At 38.6% G+C, this 5786-nt stretch overlaps 1 non-coding gene across 1 annotated transcript; it reads left to right on the top strand.

Moving 5' to 3' along the window:
* Positions 1-5679: 5679 nt before the first annotated feature.
* On the top strand, positions 5680-5786 carry LOC120363725 (U6 spliceosomal RNA). The gene has a single exon (XR_005579178.1). It is a non-coding gene; the product is annotated as a U6 spliceosomal RNA (small nuclear RNA).

Genomic DNA, 5786 nt, shown 5'->3' with positions numbered 1-5786 from the left:
AAGCAACAATAAAATAACTAAATACAGGTTATAATTCTTTGTGATGTCTTTGTCTTTAGGGTATATCTCACAAAAAATAAGCCAAAATATTGCTTTTGCAGTTATTTGGGAGAGCTCTTCTCTACTTGGTGGTGCCACCAGCTTGCTGTAGAGCTAAGTTTGCTTGTCTCAATTTGGTTTAAATTTTTAAGGATTGCTTTGTTCTTTTATTTTCTTCTTAAAGTAATTTTTTTTCTTTCTCTTTTCTTTTTCTTTTTCTTTTTTTTTGAGGCAGAGTCTTGCTCTTTTGCCAGGGGTGCCAGGCTGGAGTGCAGTGGCACGATCTCAGCTCACTGCAACCTCTGCCTCCTGGGTTCAAGCAATTCTCCTGCCTCCGTCTCCCAAGTAGCTAGTACTACAGGCCTGCACCACCATGCCCAGCTAATTTTTGTAGTTTTTAGTAGAGACGGGGTTTCACCATGTTGGTCAGGATGGTCTTGATCTCCTGACCTCGTGATCCTCAACCTCCCAAATTGTTGGGATTACAGGCGTGAGCCACCTGTGCTTGGCCAGTAATTTTGTTTTTAAAGTTATTTAATAGCCACATTTATATGTTTCCAAAGTCAAAACCCCATGACAGATTTCATCTGAGAAGGTTTATTTTCACCCCTGTCCCCTGCCTTTCTTTTTTGTTAACAGATTTATTTTGTACACAGTTTTAGGTTTATAGAAAACCTGCTGCTTTTCTCCTATTATTAATGTCTTGCATTATTGTGGTACATTTATTTCAGTTGATAGCCAACATTGATACAATGTTATTAACTAAAGACCATGGTTTATATTAAGGTTTGTTGTTTTGTGTTGCACATTCTGTGGCTTTTGAAAAATGTCTAATGACAGATCCACCATTACAATAACATACAGAGTAATTTCACTGCCCTCAAATCCCTTATGTTCCAATATTCATCCCTCCCTTCTTTCCCCAGAACTGACAACCACTGACCTTTTCCTATCTCCATAATTTTGCCTTTTCCTAAATGTCATACATAATAGTCCCCCTTTATCCTCAAGGGGTATGTTACAAGACCTACAGTAGGTGCCTGAAACCATGGATAGTATAGAACCATATACATACATACTGATAACAAGGTTCATTTATAAATTATGCACAGTAATAAATTAATAACAATGATAATAAAGTGGAACAATTATAACAATATACTGTAATAAAAGTTATGCAAATATGTTCCTCTCTCAAAATATCTAATGGTACTCTGCTCACTTTTCTTATATGTGTTGATTTGATAACTGAGACAGTTAAGTGACTAATATATATGCTGTAATGTATAGAGCACAGATGTAGTGGACAAAGGAATGTTTCAGGTCCAAAGGAATGTTTCAGAATGGAGCAGGATAGTACAATAATTCATCATGCTGCTCAGAACGGTGTGCAATTTCAAGCTCATGAATTAGTTATTTCTGAAATTTTCCACGTAATAATTTCAGGCCTTGGTTAACTGCAGAAAGCAAAATTGTGTATAAGGATGGATTCTTGCAGTTAGAGTTATCTACTGAGACTGTTTTTTTCACGTAGCAGTATGCATTTAAGTTTCCTCCATGTCTTTTAGTGGCTTGATAGCTCATTCCTTTTTAGTTCTGTATAATACGCCAAGGTATCGATGTACCACAGGTTGTCATCCATTCACGTGCTGAAGGACGTTGTCTGCTTTCAGAGTTTGCCAATTATGAATAAAGCTGCTATAAAAATTCACATATAGACTTTTGTGTAGATATAAGTTTTCAACTTATTGGGACAAATATCATGGAGTATGATTGCTGGATCATATAGTAAGAGAGAATGCTTGGTTTTGTAAGAAACTGCCAAAACGGTCTTCCTAGGTGGCTTTACCATTTTGCATTTCCAGCAATGAATGAGAGTTCCTATTGTTCACATCCTCACAAGTATTTAGTGCTGCCAGTGTTTTGAATTTCAGGCGTTCTAGTATGTGTGTAGTGGTATCTCATTTTAATTTGCAGTTCCCTGGTGTCATATGAGGTTGAACATCCTCTGATTCCTGTTTTTTCCTTCCACGATGTGTAACCATTTTTTACTTTTTTTAAAAAAATTTAAATTTATGTATTTTTTTTTATAGAGACGGGGTTTCACCATCTTGGCTAGGCTGGTCTTGAACTCCTGACCTCATGATCCACCCACCTTGGCCTCCCAAAGTGCTAGGATTACAGGCGTGAGCGACCATGCCTGGCCATGAGTAACCATTTTTCACTGGCTTTTGGTTTATCCTGATATTATTACTTTTAAAAAACGCTTACACACACACCCACACCCACACACACACACACATACACACTCACACAGTCCCTCTTTCTTATACAAAAGGTAGCGTGCTGTATGCAATTCACAGCATTTTACAGAGTATTTTTTATAGTGGAATAGCACTTCATTATTATTTCTTCAACCAGTCCTTTATTGATGAATATTTGGATTGTTTGCAATCCTTTGCCATTACAAATAGTAACTACAATGAATAAGTTTGTGTATACATCATTTCACATTTCTGCCTATATATCTTTGAGACAGATTTATAGAAAGGTGATTGTGGTGGTGTCCAGGATTAAATGCATATGTAATTTTGCTAGATATTGCCAAATTCCCCTTATACCGTTTTTGCATTCCTGCCAACAATATGTGAAAGTGCCTGTTTCCCTGCAGAGATGATAATAAGGCGTTTTGTCAGACTCAAGGATTTTTGCCAACATGATAGATAACAAACTACAGTTCTGTATTTTAGCTGGATGGTGGGTACATTTAAGTTTGTTCTATTCTTAATTGTACATTTTTCATGTATCTAAAATACTTCATAAAATAAGCTAACATAAGGAATTGCTCTTAAAGAAGAGAGGTTTTCTATTTTGGCTTTAAAAGAAATATATCTTTTTTTTTTTTTTTTTGAGATGGAGTCTCACTTTGTCACCAGGCTGGAGTGCAGTGGTGTGAGCTGGACTCAATGCAACGTCCACTTTGCAGGTTCAAGTGATTCTCCTTGCCTCACCCTCCTGAGTAGCTGGGACTACAGGTGTGCGCCACCATGCCCAGCTAATTTTTGTATTTTTAGTAGAGACTGGGTTTCACCACGTCGGCTACGATGGTCTGGATCTCTTGACCTCATGATCTGCCTGCCTCTGCCTCCGCCTCCCAAAGTGCTGGGATTACAGGCATGAGCCACAGCACCCGGCCCCAAATATGTCATTTTTATGGCTAACTTAACTATTGACTGAAATCTTGAATGACCCACAAATAGAGTTGGAAAGAATTTCAGAGACAAGAGATTCTGATCCTATCATATAACAAATTCAGGCTCCAGGGCTCAAAGAAGCCAAGTAATCAGCTTGAAGTTACATAGTTAATGAGAAACAAGCTTGCCTTTAACTATAATTGGCATTGCAGTCAATATATAAAACTTATGGAGAACATTATCCAAAAAACTGGGATGTGTTAACCCTCATCTTCATAACAATTCCACTACATTTAAATGATACAGGAAGTAGAATGCATTGCATCAAGGTCAAGGTACTGGACTGATTGCCACTGTGTTTCTAAGTGCAGTTCTGAAAGCTGATATAAGCTGCAAGACTCATGTTGTTTGGTTATGATAGCCTTATTAATCATCTTTCTCCTTTTTCAGCTTTCCAGTAGAATAGATTAGCTACAGAGCCCCCACCAATAGTCCTTAAATTTATCTTATGAAATCTGTAACATATTCAGGACCTATATGTATTAGAAATTCTCTGTCAATGTTACTATGACAGTTGTTTGTAATTTTTGAGAGCAAGGTATGAAGAACCATCTTTTTGAACTGGATTATTCTTTTCTTTCTTTCTTTCTTTCTTTTTTTTTTTTTTTATAGACGGGGTTTCACCATGTTGGTCAGGCTGGTCTTGAACTCCCAACCTCAGGTGATCCGCCCTCCGTGACCTCCAAAGTGCTTGGATTACAGGCATGAGCCACCACACCCAGCCTGAACTGGATCATTCTTTTTTTTTTTTTTGAGATGAAGTTTCGCTCTTGTTACCCAGGCTGGAGTGCAATGGCGCGATCTCGGCTCACCGCAACCTCTGCCTCCTGGGTTCAGGCAATTCTCCTGCCTCAGCCTCCTGAGTAGCTGGGATTACAGGCACATGCCACCATGCCCAGCTAAGTTTTTGTATTTTTAGTAGAGACGGGGTTTCACCTTGTTGACCAGGATGGTCTCGATCTCTTGACCTTGTGATCCACCCGCCTCGGCCTCCCAAAGTGCTGGGATTACAGGCTTGAGCCACCGCGCCCGGCTGGATCATTCTTATAGAGGGCAAGGTGAGGCTAATGTTTTCACAGTTTTAATCTTGTTATATGGTTTATATACTTAAATTATTTTATATTAAATTTGCATTCTGAGGCTTCTCAACCAAAGCAACATGAAACAAATTACTCAAAATTACCACTTATCCAGTGATGTCGTTCTTAGGAAAAGAAAAACAATTTTGTGACACAGAGTCCAGTCTAGTCCAGGATCACACATTGCATTTAGCTGCCACATCGCTCTTGCCTTCTTCCGTCTGGGATAATTCCTCTGGCTTTCTTTGTCTTTCATGACTTTGACATTTTTGAAGCATATGGGCCAGTTACTTTGTAGAATGTTACCTTGTTTGGGTGTGTTTGATGTCACCTCATGCTTAGATTTGGGTTATGCAGTTTGGGTTAGGGTTAGCACTGAAGTGATGCTGTAATTTCAGTGTGTTGTGTCATACACATATCAATTTACATGATGTTGGTTTATCTCAGTAGTCATGATGCTAACTTTGGTTAAAGTAATATCTGCCTGGTTTCTCCACTGTGAAGTTACTATTCTTCCCTTTATAGTTAAAAAGTAATTTGTGGCTGGGTGCGGTGACACACGCCTGTAATCCTAGCACTTTGGGAGGCTGAGGTGAACTCCTGAGGTCAGGGGTTCAAGACCAGTCTGGCCATCATGGTGAAACGCCATATTTAAAAAAAAAAGGAAAAAGTAATTTGTGGCAAGATACTTCAACACTATATCCTGTTTCCCATCAAACTTTTGCCCACCAGTTTCAGCACCCATTAATGACTCTTGACTGAACCAATTGCTACTGTGATGGTTACCCAGGGTACAAAGACATTCTTTAGTTTGGATTCCTTAAGTTATATTGGTTTGCATTTTTATAAAATGTATATGATGTAGAGAAAATCAAACAATTAAATCAGTAACCCAAAGAAGCAAATAAAACGCCGGGTGTGGTGGCTCATGCCTATAATCCCAGCACTTTGGGAGGTTGAGGAGGGCTGATCACTTGAGGTCAGGAGTTTGAGAACAGCCTGGCCAAAATGGTGAAACTTGTCTCTACTAAAAATATGAAAAAATAAAAATAAAAATTAGATGGACGTGGTGGCACATGCCTGTAGTCCCAGCTACTCGGGAGGCGAGGCAGGAGAATCTCTTGAACCCAGCTGACATCACACCATTACACTCTAGCCTGTCTCAAAACAAACAAACAAAAAACACAAAGAAGCAAATATAATAATAAATTTGAATAAATAGCAAAAAACTGATTTGAAGTATAAATGAGTTGCTCACAAATGTAAAGTCAAAGAAAGCTTGGAAAACCTTTTAAAATTTAATTGTCGTGCTCGCTTCGGCAGCACATATACTAAAATTGTAACGATACAGAGAAGATTAGCATGGCCCCTGAGCAAGGATGACATGCAAAGTCGTGAAGCGTTCCATATATAA

Source organism: Saimiri boliviensis, chromosome 3, assembly GCF_048565385.1.
Source record: "Saimiri boliviensis isolate mSaiBol1 chromosome 3, mSaiBol1.pri, whole genome shotgun sequence".
Classification (NCBI taxonomy): domain Eukaryota; kingdom Metazoa; phylum Chordata; class Mammalia; order Primates; family Cebidae; genus Saimiri; species Saimiri boliviensis.
The sequence above is the reverse complement of the archived record's forward strand: the minus strand, read 5'-3'. Positions and strand labels throughout refer to the sequence as shown.